The 20,696-nt window shown below is 36.2% G+C and overlaps 1 protein-coding gene across 3 annotated transcripts in view; it reads right to left on the bottom strand.

Moving 5' to 3' along the window:
- The window catches only part of Tbc1d5 (TBC1 domain family member 5), a 454,960-nt gene that overhangs the window by 382,963 nt on the left and 51,301 nt on the right, over positions 1–20,696 (bottom strand). For all 3 annotated transcript variants that reach the window (XM_059244171.1, XM_059244170.1, XM_059244173.1), the window contains exon 2: positions 19,027–19,089. The gene's annotated coding sequence lies outside the window, so the exon portion shown is untranslated. The remainder of the gene's footprint in view (positions 1–19,026; positions 19,090–20,696) is intronic.

Below are 20,696 nucleotides of genomic sequence, written 5' to 3' on the forward strand. Positions count from 1 at the left end.
GAGACCTCATTTCTATCTTCTATACATTACAAAACAGCCAGGAGCAGGAGCCCCCACAGGAGGTAGTGAAGACATTTTCAACACCCATGCAATTCCACCACAAATGTCAATAAAAATGGCTACATGAGGTTCCTAATATTGCAAAGGAATGGACATACAGCCAAGAAAAAGAAAATAAACTGGAAGGCAATGGAAGTAGATCATTAGATTTAACTCTATTAATTGGTCCATCATCCTACCTTATGGATATGTAGGTTATTCTTCAGTAATCTGGCATATCAACTTCAGCATGTAATTATTTATTTAGTACCTCAGCTCTATGTCCCATATTCATATATTTCTTCTCTCTCTCTCTCTCTCTCTCTCTCTCTCTCTCTCTCTCTCTCTCTCTCCCACCTTCTCCCCTCTCCACTGTGTAGGTGTGAGTATTTGCGTGTAGTGCAAAAATAAAGTATCATTCACTTTTTATAAAAGTCAAGTAATTAAAGATTAGAATGTAAAACTTTAACAATCCTTAATACTACATACTTAAAATAGTTAATTACCTAAATATACTTATTTTCTTTATTAAACGGTCATATGAAATTGGTAACCAACTATAAATAAAACTAAAGACATTCCCTTGAAGCTATGTGAAATTTTTACCACTGAGACATAACAACCAAAATTTCAACCATTTAACTTCATCAATATTCTCTTCATCAAATAATAACCCTGTATTCCAACAGATGTTACAAACAATTCAGTCACACAACTTTTCATCCTAAAGCTGCCCATCATTTACCCTACAGAGCAAATACTATGTGTCATTTTAATTTTGGAACAACTGCTCTCAATGGCAAGGCCTGCTATAGACAACATGATCTATGTACGTCTCAGGCAGGTTAAAGGTCGACTAAAGAACATTAGTCTGATGAAAGAATTGCATTTCACTTTTAAGAGTGATAAAATTTCAAAGTTGAATTATTTCAATTTTTTCCCAAAGAATTCCTGGTAATTTTATTTTGTAATTACTGTCCTAAGTATGTATGCCAAAATTTCTAGACATATTCTGTACATGTCATTTCATTTGTTCATAAACATATTTATGTTTATTTACTGTATCGGTTACTAGTATTCAGTGAACTATTGCCTTGTAACTTTGGTCTAAGCACCGATCTCTCAAAACTTCAGTTCCTTACTGACAAAACAGATGTCAGAAGATAATTTCTAGAAATCCATCTACTATTACCATTCTAAACTACCTTTTATCTACAGAGTAACACAATTAGTACAACCACTTCTTTTTCATTTTACTCTGCATGTAAGTGTATTTCAAGCAGGAGACTGTACTAGAAATACTTAAAATGAGCCGGTAAGACATGATAATGGAAAAAAAATAAAGTTGCTTATGTGACAAATTTCTACATATAAATCACCTCACCAAATTTAAGTTGTAAGCAACAATTGCTAATTCAGAAATGTTTCTGAAAATTTTGTTTTTTTATTTAGACAGACAGACAGATATTCACCAACAGTAATGGAAGCTGAGGTGAGAAGATTTCCATATGCTTGAAGCTTGCCTGTACTAACAGAGCAAGACTCTGTCTCAAAACAATGTGAAAAACAAGTAAGTACAAATGTATAAAGAAACACAAATACTCTTCTAACAGACATGCTGGATTTGAGCCGAGGATTTGAACAGTGACACTATTTAGCTGCACAAATGAAGGTAAAGTTTACAATTCTTTCCATAGAAGAAGGGTGTATTTCAGTTTTCTTCTTATCGGAAAACTTACTTACAGTTATGAAAACATTTTTTAAAAAAATGCAACAATCAAGGCTAAAATATCAGAGCCCTACCACTAAACCAGCTAAGCTCTTAATTGTCACAACAAATATGTATTCTGGTTAACCTAAATCAGAAGGCAACATATTGACTAAATAGTCAGACACAAGACAGCTCAAAACTACCAAGACAAGGTTGGAGAAGCACATTTGTACAGTAACCAAGGATGACAAATCAGAATGAAATCTGCATCAAGAGCTACCGGTCAAGAAGTAGTAACTCATTAACAGCAACCAAGTCTCATGTCCAGGCTCTTACTCACTCCTCACTAAGAGGGTTGATAAAAGACCCAGGCAGTAGAAGCCATACTATAGTCTACTTTGGGTAGTAGAAAAACCTGATTCAATGTCTTGCTCCTATCTATGAAAGTCTGTGAATTCCTAAAGCACGTCTCTAACCTTACTTATTTATCAGATTTGGTTAGGTATATTTTCTAGGTAAAAATTTACTTTTCCTATACTAGTTCTATCAACCAATACTAGACTGAGTTAATTTGGATGAGGTCTAGCAAGTTTCTTAATACACTGTAAGTATTGCCTCTTGCTTTATATTCTATCCATCTGCTAATTTGGTTTCTTGCTTGCCTTTTTTTGCTGCAGCTGTGCACCGGGTTAACTGTTTCAATGGTTTTCCTACAATAACTCACAAATTTTTTCCTGATCAGTGTGCTGTATGATTGGTTCTTTGTTCCTAAGATAATTATTTTACATTTGTCTACACTGAACTGCATTTGCCATCTGCTGGCCCAATCACCTAAACAATCCAAATCTTTTTGAATCTGATTGCATTGTTCCTCATTATTTCCCTTAGCTCCAATTTTAGGATCATCTGCAAACTCCAAGATCTTTTCTTTAAAGATTGGACACATTTTATTTTAATAGAGAAGGGTTTTTTAAATGACCCTTTAGACATTCCAGCTGAAATCTTCTTCCAACTTGATAAGTTTCCATAAAGCTTGTCCCAAGACACCTTCCAATTTAGAGTCAAAGTGTTTCCAGAAACAAAACTAAGTATGATCCATTTCATTTTTCTCTATATTGCCATGTTATTAAAGCATTTATGCCTAAATCCTCTTCAAAGTATAAATTATTTAAGGAATGTAAAAGCTCTGTTCTCTCCTATGACTGCTCACGATATTTTATTTTGTAGTGCCTGTCCTAAGTATGAATGCCAAAACTTCTAGCTTTGCCCTGTGCATGTCATTTCACTTGTTCATAAACATACTTAATCCAACATATCTACTATTAGCACTTGATTCACTGCTGTCTTCTCACCTTGTTCCAAGTTATAAAACTTGTTGCTTACTAAAAAAGAATATTTAAGAAAATAATTTCTAGGAACACATATATTCTAGCATCCAAACTACCTTTATCTACTACTGATAACATGCTGATTTCACTATTTCTAACATTTTTATACATCAGATTACCCAGGGTCCAGTTAATTACAAAACATCTTTTTAACACACCATTTCTTTTTTCAGTGCTTTAAAATTTAAATATTGCACATAGACACTTATTTATCAGATTTGCTTGAAACATTTGAACAAAGTGAACCTTTGTTAATTAGGATGTAGAAGACCAAGTCAACTTTTAGGGCTCAGAAGAATTTCCTATATATAAACTGCACTGATTTCTTAGAATAATCATATAACTATTAAAGCCCTGCATAGCTGTATCGACCATAAATCAAAGGGGGGAGACATGAATGTATATGCTCTCCTGTAGTGATTTCAAGTGATAGATGCAGAAGATGCTGAATTTAAGAGCTACTTTCATTTATTCTCACAACACAAAACAGATGTTACAAATACAGATGTGACCACAAGATAGTGCTTGCCTTCAGTGCAGTTCAGAGTAAGACATAGCCAAGTAGAAACAAACTCACTGAAGGAAAGGGAACCGACTCCCAGTTACTAGATGGATGGTAAACTTTGTAAAGGACATGCCTACCAAATACTATCTTCTAAAAGGAAATCACTAAACTACGGTTATTAATACAGGGGGAAAGTATGAAATTCAATAAAGCCAAAAAGAAAAAAAATCTTAAGAAAATGGGGGTTTGCTGGTCGTTTCAAGGCTGTAAGTGGGTTTTTACTTCTCAATGTTTCTATAATCAGCACACAACATTCCCTTAGTTCTTTTCTTTTGTTGTGCTCAAGACTAGCCTGGCACCTCTTACATGTGCTCTACCTCCTAATCTATGATCCTAGCTCCCTGTACTGTTCTTATAAGACAGGTAGAAAGATTTTTTTCCCCTCAATTGTTAAAGCCAAACTTTGACCAACTGAATCCTGTTAAAGAAATTAAAAACTACTAACTTAAAACAGAAAAAAATCAGTAATTTTAATTAATTTATATATTAAGTAATATATAAAGGATCAAAAGGACACAAGACTTCATAATATATTAAGTACTTTTAAAAAAATGACTAGATTTGAGGGAAATTATTTTATTATAAGATAGGATTTGAAAACACATTAAAAATTGTATTGAAAATTAAAGAAAAGCAAGATTATTAGATCAGATCTTTCATCTGGATTTGGTAAAGAACTCACTAACAACTGGTTAGTCTTTCCCCTTCACATCAAGCCTTTATGGAATGACACTAAAATTCTCTCCAGGAGTATATGAATTTTAAATAACAAAAAATTACTAAACCAATAACCACTGACTTTTATTCCAATCAGCTCCCACTCCACTAAAACTTTGATCTTTATGTTAAATTCTACTAATGTTACATTTGACATATTATAACTTGATAGACATTTCAATTTAAAAATTAATTTTTCTTCATCTCCCTCATGATGATCCATGCTGTGGACTATACTTTAATTAGCAGTATACTAAATTCTAAGTTCAATTAAATATTTTCTGAAGTATATAATGAAGTACAGGATTATGAAAATAATAAATGTTTCAATTAGAATGAAAATACCACTTAAGAATAAGAATATGCAGAGATTCAAATCATCATCTACATGCTACCTACAGTGGGCAAACAATTCACCTTCAATAAATTGCAATATTTAAAAAGCTGGGTATGTCACACAAAATTACCAATTTAAAAAAAAAATCACTAGACTTAGCAATTTTAAATTGCCTCCCACAAAGCTTTCCAGGTACCCATTTTCTCACATATATTTCCTGTTGCATACCAAATCCACTGGGACTAGGGTTTATAACCCTAAAATGGGGCATGGTCAGTCAGATACTGATTCAAATCTCAGCTCCCCATTATCAAGCTGCATAATCCCAAAACATTCATTTGGCCTCTTTAAACTTCAAATCTTTATCATGACAAAAAGAAGATAATCATTATTGTTCAGGTTTTAAAAGTAAAACAATACAGAAAGGCATAGTGGTGTATAGATTTAATCTCAATACTCCTGAGGCAGAGGCTAGCAGATCTCTGTGAGTTTAAGGCCAGCCTAGTCTACAAAGTGAGTTCCAGGCCAGTCAGCCAGGACTACACAGTAAGACCCTGTTTTGTTTTGTTTTGATTAAAGAAAAAAAAAAAGCAACATAAAACAATGCATACAGTATCACACCAAAAATTAAATGTTTCATAAATGGTAGTTACTATTAAACTACCGAGACTGCAATTCGTAAACATTTTAAAATAAGATTTAACATAACATATGCTTTTTTCTACAGATACAGGACAGGAAAAACACAACAAAAACAAAAACTAAATCCCTATCATTTAATTAGGCTCCTTTGTAAAACAGAGAGTAACAATATAGATGGCAATACTGAGTTGTTATAAAAATGAATGAATCCATGCAAATGCTCTCAATAGTAGAAGGCACATCCCCTCTTTAAAAGGCTGTTACACACAGTAGTAGTTAGTAGTAGTTCCCAGAGGGCTGGCACACAAGGTTAATAAATGATGGATGTAGAGAAGCAAGTCAGTAAGTCAAAGCATATTGAATCAGGACCACTTCCAACATTATTGCTCTGTATACAGTCGTTACAATCCTCAACTACCCCTTATTTTTATGTTAAAGTTAGAAGTCTCTATAAGCAGATTACCAGTAACAAGCAGAAACAAACCTCAATTTCTGTACCTGAACAAAAGTAAGCCCTGACTGCTGCAGAAGAGCTCATTCTACTCACAAAGCACGCACATGATCTGCTGTTCATTATTTATTTTCAAAGGAGTTTTAGAGTAGGGCTGTCACCTGACCAGTAGAGCTAGACCAGGGAAGGTCGTGCTTTCTGACAACTTCTTTTCTGCCTCTAAGAGAATCTCAGCAGTTGAATCAGAACCAGTGCAGAAATGTACTTTCAGAATACTGGCTATAAACCTCAGTCATCAAGCCAAAAGGAGACAGTCTTGTCAAGCAGCAGCAGTGGTTTCCATTTAGTGTTACCAGGAAGAGGATCTGATCTTTAGCATCTCCTTTAAGGGGGTTTTTAATTAGTCTGAAAACAATAAAGAAGCTCCATTCTTCAACTATTTAATATAACACAAAGATAAAGTCATTCTTTGCTGGCTGAAGTAGTATGTATATTCTATATTCCCCACCAGGCCACAAAAAATCTTTCACATTACCAAACGATGAAGAAGCAAAACAAACAAACAAACCCAGACTTAAAAAGAGTAGTTTCCTTTCCAACTAAATAAACCTCCCTGAAATTTGTCTCTGCCTTTGATAATCGGCTAAATAAGATGCGGCAGCATCAGGAGGGTGTACAGATAGCTAGCAGGTGCTACAGTGTATCACAAAACCATGTAAAATAATCAAAATGACAACCAGCACTACCACAAGTGACATTAGTCATCAGTCAGCTTCTCGGCTTCCTCGGGGCCAGAATAAATAATTTACCAACTCTCTAGCTTCCAAACATTAATTATTTCCTTTGCATCCAAACCACATTTTAACTCTGATAGGTTCTGTGGAATAAAACACACAATGGGAATAATTTCCAAATATAGAATTATTTGACCATATGTAAATACAAATGCCTACCAAGTGACATACAGTGCAGATGTAATGGGGTTTGAAGGTGTTCATGTAATAAACTAAGTGAACGGGGGAAAAAATAGAGTTTAACAAAAGGAAGAAAAAGACCAATGGGTTCCCATGCACCAGACCAAACAGAGAATCTAAACTCTGGACACTAGACTGTAAACTCCAAATCACAATCTCACAGCAGGCTGGTTGACTGTAACTGAGGGGTAGGGCAGAACCTGCCCCACAACTTTAATATTCATTGCTGCCCTCAAAGAAGAGAAGTAAAAAATTTAAAATTAGCACATATGGGAAATTTTTTCAAAGTAAACTTAATATACAAGAAGATAAGAATCTTTTAAAAGTATTTTAGTGGGTATTTTAAATTGGTATATGAGCAAATTATAAACATCAATAAATTTGAAAGAGAAAACAGGTGTAAAAAAAAATTCAAGGACTATTTTCCCCAAATCTTATAATGGTATTAAAAGGTGTTTATTAATGCTATAGAAAAGAGAGAACAAAAGTTACATCCTAAATCTAGTTTTGTGTAAGCCTGCTAGTCTCAATGAGTATAAGTCAGCATTTATGAGTAACACAGAAAGACCACTGTGGCACATAATGTATTATGCTGTTACAGCAACATCTCTTTTAAACAGCATAAACATTTTTTAGTTTCCTGAAACTACTAATATATGAGAAATAACACAAACCTATTCATATATCTAATCTTTTCTTTTAATTTCAGTAAGAAATCCTTTCAGTGAACGAGTAATACACTAATATCTGGCTTGCATGCTATATTTTTTCAAAGGTATTTTAAAAATATACCATTTTCAATCATCATAATTTCACTGTTGTTAGAGTACATAACTACCTGGGAACAAAACCATACTGTTAATAATAAGCAAACCTGTCTCTGACTTATGCACAGAGCAAGTGAGGAACTACAAGTTGGACAGGTTTCTGACAGGCAGACAGAGAAGAGAAGGGGCCGCAGACAGTTAAGTGAAGATGGCTTCTTGCAGCTTCTTCCCCCTCTTTCACTCATTACAAAGGTCCAGAGGGGTCTCTTCAGGCTGGCAGGCCCAGGCTGCACAGCTAAATTCAAAGCTGCAACCAGCTTTGAATGTGTTTAGCCCAAGCTGTGGGCCCACCAGCATCTCTTCTTTGTCTAAAGTGACCAAGTCTAACTTAGGGGAAGAGGACACAATCCAGCCCACCAAACACTTAAAGCCCCAGGCCTCCAGGAGAACAGTGAGTCTCTAACCTCTCTGTTTTGCTCTGAGTATGGGTGTGTGTGTGCACGGAGTTCTTCACCTTTAATAAAGCTTATTATCTGCTGCTACCTACTAAGATTCTCTTCCTGCCCTTTAACTATTTAATTGACAGAGAAAACAAACACAAACAAGACCCCTAGAAGCTAACACAGCACTTGTATTGTCTTGATAAATAAACAAATAGCACACAGGTTAGTCTCCCCCAAACTAAAATAAAACTATAAAAATTACATACAATGTATTAAACATCTGTTGCATGAATCTTAAAAGTTCTTATTAATAAAATCAAACCCGGAGCCAGGTATTGGGGTGAATGCTGGAAGATCAGAGAAGCAGAACAAGCCACAGCCACCTCACCTTGCCAATTCCTCAGCTGATCCTGTTTCCTCAGACTGGAAGTTTCTGAGTCCTCATCCAGATGGATCTCAGCTGAACTGCTGCTCAAAAGCCTAAAAGCTTAACCAGCTAGTTCCTGGTTTTCATGCCTTATATACCTTTCTGCTTTCTGCCATCACTTCCTGGGATTAAAGGCATGCCTGGCTGTTTCCAGTGTGGCCTTGAACTCACAGATATCCAGACGGATTTCTGCCTCTGGAATGCTAGGATTAAAGGCGTGTGTGCCAACATTTTCTGACCTCTATATCTAGTGGCTGTTCTGTTCTCTGACCCAAGATAAGTTTATTAGAGTGCACAATATTTTGGGGAACACAATACCACCACATTAAACATCTTTCACAAATTATTTAAAATTAAGATTTTATACTAAGATAGGAAGACTTAGGTGCTCTCCCAGGTACTTTCCTGTTGCTGTACTAAAGCACCACAATCAAAAGCAACCTACACAAGAGCTTATTTGAGCTTACAGTTCCAGAGGGTTAGAGTCCAAAATTGCAGAGCAGAGGCAGCAGGCAGCCATAGTGACTGGAACAGGATGCTGAGAACTCACATCCTGAATAGCAAGAAGAAAGCAGAAAGCAAACTGAAAACGGCTTGAGTCTTTAAATTCTCAAAGCCCACCTCCAGTGACATACTTCCTCCAACAAGGCTGCACCTCAGATACTGGGGACCAAGCGACCAAATTTGAGTTTTTGGGAGATAGTCTCATTCAAATCACCACACTGACCTTTGGCTCAAAATATGGAACCTTGCAGATCTCCCCATGGATATCTGTGTACACTTCAATATAGAAAGTATGTTAAGCATTCAGTATCAGTCAAAAGAAAATAAATGCACAAATATTGTCACATTGTGAAATACTACAGAATAATAAAAAATTAACAAATCACATATTAACAAGCAGCATATGTCATATTCAGTAAAAACGAGAAAATAAAATTCCCAGTAGAGGATTTTATTTTATTTTTGTTTGGGTTTTCTTTTCTTTCTTTTTTTTTTTTTTTTTTTTTTTTTTGAGACATGGTTTCTCTCTGGTGCTGGTTGTCCCAGAACTCAGAGATCCGCCTACATCTGCTTCCCGAGTACTTGGATTAAGGGCATGGTGGTGCATTACATGGTAGGATTAAAGGTGTGAGCCACCACGCCTGGCAAAGATTTATTTATTTTTATGTACATTGGTGTTTTGCATCATGTCTGTCTGTTTGAGAGTGTCAGATCCCCTGGAACTTGAGTTACAGACAATTGTAAGCCATGTGGGTGCTGGGAATTGAACCTGGCTCCTCTGGAAGAACAGCCAGTGCTCTTAACTGCTGAGCCATCTCCTCAGCCCACAAGGATTTTAAATAAATGGTTCTAACATCTGCTGTGAGAAAAAAAATAAAAATAAGGAGCCCAACTCCCAATTCCACAACTGTAACAACTTAAAGAGACCTGTTACTTCATTAGCATATTCTCAATTTTCTTCGTATGAAAAATCTGACTTCTACTTATTTAAAAAGCAAACAAAAACCCCAAGTAAGATTTCAGACATACTTAAGAAGGCACGAAAAACTCCAGTATTACAAGGAGACTCAGCTGTCTCCAACTATCTAAACTTGACAACTACATACACAAAATCTGTATTGACATCATTTCCACCTCTCCCTCTAACCTACCCCCAACTCTATTTCTTTATGGGCCTTGGCATATAGCATCTATAGCTAAATAACAGCAAGATGCCTTCCAGCAAAAATTACATCTCCATAAAGAAGTTCAAAATACTTCTGTCACCATGAAGACAATAACAGAAACACTGCTAATTGTCACAGAAACTAGCACAAAGTAGCAGCCATCTGATTTAAAGACTTACTGACTTATTAACTTAAACAAGAATTCATATCCAACTTATATTAACATTTTCTATATGAAGTCTGCCATGGAGTATTGTGATTTATCTCATAAACACACTAGAGTATGTTCAAATTCTATCAATTCTGACTAGCATAAACTTGAAACAATGAAGTGATCACACCTGTTAAGCAATGTAGCTTCCCAGATATTTTAAAAGTTTATACAGTAAAATACTATTTCTTCCTAAGTCCTTGAGTTTCTCATGAATTTTTGTATACACTGGACTCAGTGCAATCTAATTAAGGCAATAAAGTACACAGTAAAGATAAGGAGATGGAGGAATTTGGAATAATAATAGTAATAGAAAGATAAGGAGATGGAGGAATTTGGAATATGGAATAATAGAAACAGTATAAAACAGGAACTTGGGACACTCAAAAAATAATAAAGGACATGGTGTCAAGAAGGGGTGAAATTAGCCCAATTTTAACTTAAAAAATACAATATATATAGCTAATGGTATCTTGAAAAATACTAATATTAAATTCAAACAAAATATACGACGGCAGAAAAAAATAATTCTTAAGATCAGTTACTTTGGTTACATAAAAATCATTGCAAGGCAAAAAAACAAACAAAGCAAAACACCTCAACAACTTTAGAACACTATTAAATAAACTAATCAAGTTATCTTTACATCATACCTAAGATAGGATAAGATACAGCTTGAGACACGGAAGCTGTCTTATTTACTTTTCTATTGCTGTGATAGGACACCATGACCAGGACAACTGGATACTCACAGCTTCAGAGGGTTGGAGCACAAGATCATCATGTTATGGAGCATGGCAGTAGGCAGACAGGCAGGCAGGCATAGTGCATTGGAACAGAAGCTGAGAGCCTACATCTTGATCCAAAAGCAAGAGGCAGACAGAGATAACTGGCTAACTAGAAATGGCTTTTGAAACATCAAAGCCTGTCCCAGTAACATACCTCCTCCAACAAGGCTATACTTCCTAATCCTTCCCAAACCATTCTACCAACTGGGAACTAATTGTTCAAACATATGAGCCTATGTGTTATCTTCATTCAAACCATCAGTCATTCAAACCATCACAGTAGCGGAACTTATGGCAGCCTCATCTGGGACTTCCACCAATAATTGATCAATAGTAGTTTCACGACATTTGGTAACCCAGACTCAGAAAGACAAACATGGTATGTACTCACTCATAGGAGGATACTAGATGTGGAACAAGGATGACTGGACTGCTACTCACATCACCATGGAGGCTACCTGGAAAACAGGACCCCAAGAAAGACACGGGGATTGCCCAATGACGGAGAAATGGATGAGATCTACATGAACAGCCTGGACATAAGTGGGGGAAATGAAGGGCGAGGGTCGAGGGAAACAGAGCTTGGGGGAGCGGGAGATCCCAGCTGGATCAACAACAGAGAGGGAGAACAAGGAATAGGAGACCATGATAAATGAAGACCACATGAGAATAGGAAGAAGAAAAGTGCTAGAGAGGCCCACAGAAATCCACAAAGATACCCCCACAATAGACTGCTGGCAATGGTCGAGAGACAGCCCGAACTGACCCACTCTGGTGAAGGGATGGCCAAACACCCTAATTGTCGTGCTAGAAGACCCATTCAATGACTAAGGGATCTGGAAGCAGAGATCCACAGCTAGGCCCTGGGTGGAGCTCCGGGAGTCCAATTAGCGAGAAAGAGGAGGGTTTATATGAGCGAGAATTGTTGAGACCAAGGTTGGATAAAGCACAGGGACAAATAGCCAAATGAATGGAAACACATGAACTATGAACCAATGGCTGAGGGGCCCCCAACTGGATCAGGCCCTCTGAATGGGTGAGACAGTTGATTGGCTTGATCTGTTTGGGAGGCATCCAGGCAGTGGGACCGTGTCCTGTGCTCACTGCATGAGTTGGCTCTTTGAAACCTGGGGCTTATGCAGGGTCGCTTGGCTTGGCCTTGGAGGAGGGGACTGGACCTACCTGGACTGAGTCTGCCAGGTTGATCTCAGTCCTCAAGGGAGGCTTTGCCCTGGAGGAGGTGGGAATAGGGGGTAGGGTGGGGGGAAGGGGAGGGAGCGGGAGGGGGGAGAACAAGGGAATCAGTGGCTGATATGTAGAACTGAATGGTATTGTAAAATAAATAAATAAATAAATAAAAGAAATATTTAAAAAAAGAAATGGTAACATCTCAACTCAAGATAACAAATATCTTTTAAGAGATATACTATGAAATTCAGATATTTTCTTAAGTCTGAAAGCATGGTAAGATTTCATAAGATAAAAAGATAATTTTTATGTTATTACAAGAGATGATTAGAGCACTGTGCTAACACAGACTCCATTCATTTCCTCTTTCTGTAATTTTTCTATATTGTCCAAAACATAAAACCATCTACTTTATTTACCTAGTTGTGCCAATATGCCATAACTTACATATACATCAAGAAAAAAAGTTTCTTACTTAATCCAATTCCCTGCGCTTTAACAGAATACTTGAGACTGGTTAACTTATAATGAATGAACATTCATTTGGCTAATTGTCTGAAGGGTAGACGTAAAAGATGAAAAGGTTACCACGGGTGATAGAATTCTTCTTACTTACAAAGGTAGAATGGGAAAGGTAAGGAAAGTCCAATAAATGAGAAGACTATCTCCACTTTCAAGGAACAAGATTCTACTGACATTAAATTCTGATACTGGTGCCAAATATGCTGTGGAGTCTATTGTTGTATTTACTGTCATGGAGAAGGTGGGGGCCTACTTGAAGGGTGGAACCTAAGGATCATTGTCCCTGCCTCCCTCTGGTGCTCTATTTGTGATGGTGATCAACAATGAGAAGTAAAAAACTCACTCGAGATTATTAGCAATGCCTCCAGAACTACCAACAGCTTAACCACCCTGGCCAAGGTCATCCATGACAACTTTGACATTTTTAAGGAACTCATGACCTCAAGCCATATGATAATCCCCACTAAGAAGAATGTATATGGCCCCTTCAGTAAACTATGGTGTGATGGCCCAGAACATCATCCCCTGACAAGGCAGAAAGTAAGGGCATCCCAGAGTTGAACAGGAAACTCATAGTTGTACTGAGGACCAGGCTGTCTGCTATGACTTTCACAGTAACAGCCACCTTCTACTTTGGATGCTGCAGTTGATACTGCTATCAATGACCATTTGTCAAGTTCATTTCCTGGTACTACAACAAATTTGACTACAGAAACAGGATGGTAAAGCACTTGATCACCTATCCCCAGCAAGAACACAAGAGGATGAGAGAGGCCCTCAGTGCTGGGGAGTTCCTGCTGGTACTCAACCCCATAACACTCAGCTTTTAGCTTCACTGTTTCTATCACCGACCTCCAGAAGGAGGAAGAAGGCTTAGCAATCCCTACTCTCTCTGAAACACCAACAACAAAGTTCACTGTACCCTGCCAGAAAGAAAAAGGAAAAAAAAAAAAATGTATAGTAAGTGTTGTGGAATATTTGTTTACTCTGTGTAAAGATATGTCACTGTGATTGTTTTAATAAAGCACTGAATGATCAAACAGGCAGGAGAGAATAGGTGGGACTTCTGGGGAAAGAGAGGAACTCTGGGAAGAAGAAAGGTGGGGAGATGTCAGCCAGACACTGAAGAGGGCCGACACATGTACAGAGGAGAGGTAACCAAGCCATGTGGCACAACATAGATTAATAAAAACAGGTTAATTTAAGTTATAAGAGCTAGTTGGGGAAAAGCCCAGCAGGGACTACACAGAAAGACTTTGTTACAAACAAAACAAAACACCAGTGCAGAGACCCAAACTACTTCATCATATATTATCCACAAAATGGGTGGGACATTAAGGAAATCTTGTGCTTAACAAGTTCTCTGGCCATACTTTTACTAGGCATATAAAGGAGCCAAGACACAAGCCATATTATCATTCTTAGAACTGCACTATTATTTCAGGAAAGGCTTCATACTATGACAAAAAATAATGGAGAATGTACAAACACCTCTTTTATTTGATACTAGGTGTAAATAGGTCTTTCTAAAGAGCTCTAGTATTATATACATGAATAAGAATCACTGCTAAAGAATTTTTCGAAGATTTTAATGTACAAACATACCTCGATGGTTACCTAGTTAAAATTACCAAGCCATCTATAACCTAAACACAAACTAGAAATTAAACTTTTAGAGCTAATTAGAGCTTAATAAAGTAAGTTGCCATAAGATGGAAGAATTAAAAAGACTATACAAGAGGAGGGAGGAAAGGAAAGGAGGGAGGGGGAGAGAGAAGAAAATTTTTAAGCTAAACTCTAGGAGATTTCTATTTTCTCACACAAAATTTCACTCAGAAAATAGTTTTAAAAAATGTTTTGGCAAAACTGCCAACTTTATCAACATATGTGACACATAGCACAGCTTTAAAAAAAATAAGATCATTGGATCATTCAACAAAATTGTAAACTCTGAAGGTTTAACAAACAGGATTAGCTTTCAGTACAGTATCAAATATGCTGTTAATTATCAGAATTACAAGGTAAAAAGAAGCACAAAAATGCTGCAATATTTGATATAAAGAAAAAAATAACAACTGTCCACTTCGTTGTGGTCCATTTTGCCTGCTTATCTTTCTACTCCCAATAATAATACCCTCTCACTTATGTCCTCCTTGAAAATGAGTCCTAAGCATTCAGCTCTAATTAGGATGTATTTATCAAACTCACCCCGCCCCTGCCTCAAGGCTCAGGAACCTATGTGAAAGGGAGGCAGAAAGTTTTTAAGAGCCAGAGGTAGCAGAGTTTTCCAAAAAAAATAGCATTTTCCAGACATAACAGTCCTGATGCGCATATGAGCACAGAGGCTGTGACGGCACGCACAAGACAAGAAAGGAAGTAGATACAAAGTCCCACCTCTAACCAAGAAGCTATTTGTAATTAATACCTGTTTATAGAGGAAAAATCAGTTTCTTCCAGTAGAGTGTCACCGGGTATAAGAACCACCTCGAGGGCAGATGTCATGTGAAGGAGTAGCTGATCAATACAAAATGGATTCCATGTTTTTAAGTATGCTTTTTTTGGTTACAGCTTATTGGTTTCTGTTGTGTGCTTTCTTTTCATTTTCTTGGTTTTATTTTGTTTTGTTTTGAGAGAGAGAATATGAAATCAGGAGGGGATCCAAGATCTGAGAAGAGTCAGGGAAGGGGAAGAATATGACCAAAATACTTTATAAGAAAAAACTTTAAAAAAATCAATAAGTGTAAACTTGGCTATGACATAAAGTATTACCTTGCTTCTATATTAACTAGATAAGGCATAATTTAACAAGTAAAAGAAAAAGTAAATATGTTCCAAGAGCAGTACAGTGTCAGCCTTTCCCAAAAGACATAACCACCAACCACATTGGTTGGTGTAAAACAAACAAACAAAAGACAAATCGTGGCCCAGGAAAGCTCCACTTTACAAGCTCCTATCCTGACAAATAACAGTTTCAAAACTGTCTCAGATAAGATCACAAATTCATAGTCATCACAGCAATGGTAATATTTCATTCACTAAGTGAACTAACTAACTTATTTAGTGATACAACATTATTTGAATAACTACAACTCTGAATTACCCTACCCTGCTTCCTATGGCATTCACACCAACCCACATCAACACTGTTGTAATTTAATTCATCTGTTTTCTGACATGTTTAGTGTACATATTTAAGATCCAGGATGGAAAGCTCCCTGTTTTCAGGCAGCAAATAGAGTTGGAAAGACCCTTTCCCATAAGCCTCACACAAACTGACAACTTTTCTTACTCTCTGAGACTCCCAAGAGTCTTTTAAATAATTACATGTGCTTTAAACTGTATCGGACTGGACATTGTGGTGCATATCTTTGATCCCAGCACTTAAGAGGCTGAGAAAAAAGGAGAATAACAAGTTCCAGCCAGCCTGGGCTAGATAGTGGAATCCTGTCTCAAAAATAAGTAGCTGCATTGAAAGCTGAAATGATTACTTTGTCCTGTTTATGAACATGCTAAAATGTTTGTATATTAAGCACTGTATTAAGGCTTGATTTAATAGTATGTGGTCATGTATGTGAAAACCTAAGAACCAGTCATCCTTTTAAAAATGTGTCTAGTCCTAACAATATTATTATGAACAAATCATACATGAACAAACAGAGCCCTGGGAATGTCCTTGAGTTTAACTGCCAAAGATCTGATCTTAGTATTGATTATTTAACAGGCAAATACACAAGATCTCAGAGGTACAAGTATGCAGTTTTGTTCAATTCTGAATCTAGTAAAAAAATCCAAGTAGTTCAAGTATTTGTCTACCATTCGAGAACGATAATTAAGTATAACACAAACTGAATTTACTGAACAAGCTTAACTGTAAAAGACAGGTGACCAAACAAATCCTCTAAAACGTAGAGCAATCTCCATATTATTCTATATACATATATAAAACTAACGGGTTTAAAAAGGCTCCTTGAGCTAACTAAATGATTCCCAATCCCAGTGCCCTCCACTTACTTTCAGCTGAATGACAATAAGCAAGCTACTTAACATCTCCAACTCTCTATTTCCTCATCCTTAAAATAAAAAATTACAATCACTATGTTACCTTATTGGGAAAGTCAAGAAATCCAAGCAAAATATGTGAACACTGGACAGCATATGATAGGAACTGAGTAATACTACCTATAATAGGTTATATTAATATGTCTTTTCAAACAAAAGTTCTTTGTTGTTTTTTTTGGAGACAAGGTTTCTCTGTGTAACAGCTCTGGCTGTCCTGGAACTTACTCTGTAGACCAGGTTGGCCTCAAATACACAGAGATCCATCTGCCTCTGCCTCCTGAGTGCTGGGATTAAAGGTGTGCACCACTTCCACCTGGCTCAAACACAAGTTCTTAAAATTATCTTACTGTCAGAAGAAATTCCCAGATGCCTATGCTTGAGTAATTGTACATACATGTGTATCACCAAAGGAATGATCACTTGTACAATGAATGCAGTTAGTATTCTATCAATAGGTGTTAATAATAATGTGCCCTCAGTAGATTACGGTGACTGCTAATATACTTTATTTAGCAATGGAGAAAGCAACATTTTTCTTCAAAAGACCACACAAGTATATTAAAGAACGTTTAAAAATGGAATTCCATATCTAATAGTCATGAAGTTCTTTTCCCCAGAATAGAAAAGCCACAGATATATATGATATACACACTTCTTAATCCAGGTTACATAAATCACTGAAGAACATTTTTCAAGACAAGCATAAGACAATACTACTGCAACATTTTAATTAAATATTAATATATGCAATATTTCAAGGTAAGAAATTTGGATATTTGTGCATAATTTACAATTCTGTAATAGAACCTATCTAGAGAAGCCATAGCATTCTTAACTTGAGATATACAGTGCAGCTTCTCTCCCAAGTGTAAAAACTGTAAGGCACATTGTCATTCACTCCAAGAAACAAGAAACAAAAACCATGTTGCAGACATGGCATGCCTTTGTTCAAGTGACTATTTACCTGTTCATAAACTACTCAAGGAAAGCCCTGATAATTACCATTATGAAACAGAATCAGAAGAAGAAATGATATTCATTGTTTAATAACAGAAACCAGTCTAACTTATTAAAATATTATTTGTAAGATATAGGAAATAAATAGTATGAGTGATATAAAAATTTATATAACTATCTTGCTGTTATCCAAATGCCCATATATAATCAACTCTAAACAAAGAAGGGATCCAAATCTAAGTTGCAGTTCAATTCTGTAAACTTTCCTAAAACATTCCAGTGGTAAAACAGACTTGCCACTAAAATTAAATAACTCCATCATTTATTCTAAAACAAGAAATGCAAACCTGCCTTTCAAGAGACAGAAAATAATGTAGAGTTAGGTTTACAAGTTCCATTTTTGTTTACATATGAAACACTATCATTAATCAGTAAGTGACTAACAGTGACCACATACACAATACCCTGACACTTTATAACATTCAAGTAACCCTAAAAGGGTAAATTTAATGCTAAACAACAAAGTATAGCTAGAATATTATCACTGACATAAATTACCAACAAAGTAAAAAATAAAAATAAGACCATGGAACTGGAATGAATATAACTCTCTGCCTTAGAGCTAATACTTTAATTTTCAAGAACCACAAAGAAAAAAATCAAAACTAGTCAGTAACAATGCAGCGTCTAAAAGCAATAAACTCAAAATTAAGTTATAAATAATTTAAAACATGTCATGAAGATGTATTAATAATTCATCAAATAAATAATTTACTAAATAATCAAATAAATAAATAATGAAATACATAAATAAATCAGCAAATAAATAATTCTGCAAAATAACCTAAACAATAAGCCACCCAAACAAATCACAACCTATAAAACTACAGTGATTTTCTGGATTCTGATAGTTTTAAATAAGCAAATGTACACAGAATAGATCAATCCTTGTTAGAATTAGAAATATTTTTCAATGCTATTGGAAAAATCCTCATTTTAATACATGAGAACATATTTTCAATTTTTAAAAGCAGCACGGCACTAGTTCTTATAAATTATTAAGATAATTATAATATCCACCTCTATATTTTGCATATATCTTTAACATATTTTCCCTGAAACAAATGGACATGAAATATTCTTAAACTTCTTTTTCAGAGAGATACTTACAGTATGACAGTGCTTTAGCCTTTCTGACAGTTTTCCTGTCTTCACCCAGCCATCAGAGACTTTCTACAGTGGAACAACAGTAAGAATAACCTTAGTTAGTAGGGACAGTGTTTCATGCACATAGAAGCCATAATATTTTATGAGTCCACAAAATAACAGGAAGTGGACTGCATTAGTCACAAACTGTGTCAAGTTTTAGAAATTCAGCCTCAAAGTTAAGCTTTCTCTATTGAAGCTGACATACAAGCTGTAACAATTTGCAGGATTTCAGATATGAAGACAAAAATTTACAAAGACAAAGCGACTGGTTGACATCTAAAGTGTCCTTAAATTTGAGAACCTCAAAGTCTTGGAAAGTGCACCATGAGATCACTTAACTGTTAAGATCTGAATGTAGTCACAATCTAGTTAGCATACCATAGGGGTCAAACTACTACTGAGACATAAATTAGTCTTCATTGAACATTTATCTAAAGTTGTTCATGTATTCCATATAATACAGCGTTCTTGAAATCTTCCTGATTTGTCCATAAAAACCTTCAGGATTCTGTTAGATCTATGTTCTTCACTTAGTTAACATTGAAGTTATAAACATTTTTAAAAGCAGTACTAAACAGTAAAATGGTCATAAAACAAATTTACTTTTCAGCTATCAAAAATTTTTCAAAAATGCAAAAACATTCTGCCATACAATATTTAGCCTTTAATGTTTTATATTTTTCCTTTAAAGCTATCAAATGTTTTCTGAAACGGTATTTATTAACTAAAATTACTTGAGGGCTGAAGAGATGACTCAGTGATTAAGAGGGGCACAGCTCTTCCAAAGGAACAGAATTCCATTCTCAGCACACCAAATAGGCAGCTCACAACCACCTATACAACTCCAACTCCAGAGTAATTAAGCCAATGCCCCTGGCTGGCCTTTTGAGGCAACACACACACACACACACACACACACACACACACACACACACACACAGGCACATACCCCCATACACAGTTAAAAATACTTAAAAAATATTAAAAGCACTTGTGACAGCTATTCTTGCTTGTCAAATTGACTACATTTGGAATGAACTAAAATCCAAAAGGCAGGGTATGCTGTGAGGGATTTTTTTTTTCTTAATTAAATCATTTGAAATTGGAAGACTCCACTTTTAATTTGGATCTTGTTAGGTAGGAAGATCCACCTGTCATCCAGATCTTTTGCGGTGGGAAGATCCACCTTCAGTCTGGGCCACACTTTCTGCAGGCAGCTTATATAAAGGACGTGGAAGAAGGAAGCCTGCTGTCTTCGCCTGCTTGACTCCTTCTCACTGAGAAGTCCATTCCTTCACTAGCATTAGAGCCTACTTCTTCAGGATTCTGGCATATACTGAAGACCAGCTGAGACATCCAGCAGATGGCCTGGATTCTTGGAACTTCTACTGGTAGAGAGCCACTGTTGGACGAACTGGACGACAGCCTGTAAGTCATTCTAATAAATCTCATGTGTGTGTGTGTGTGTGTGTGTGTGTGTGTGTGTGTGTGTGTGTGTGTGTGTGTGTAGCTAAAGTTTTCTCCAGTCCTGCCTGAGCCCACAGCCCACTTAGACCCAAATAAACATACAGAGGCTTATATTAATTACAAACTGTATGGCCTAATGGCTCAGGCTTCTTGCTAGCTAGATC

This window comes from Peromyscus eremicus, chromosome 16_21 (genome assembly GCF_949786415.1).
Source record: "Peromyscus eremicus chromosome 16_21, PerEre_H2_v1, whole genome shotgun sequence".
Classification (NCBI taxonomy): domain Eukaryota; kingdom Metazoa; phylum Chordata; class Mammalia; order Rodentia; family Cricetidae; genus Peromyscus; species Peromyscus eremicus.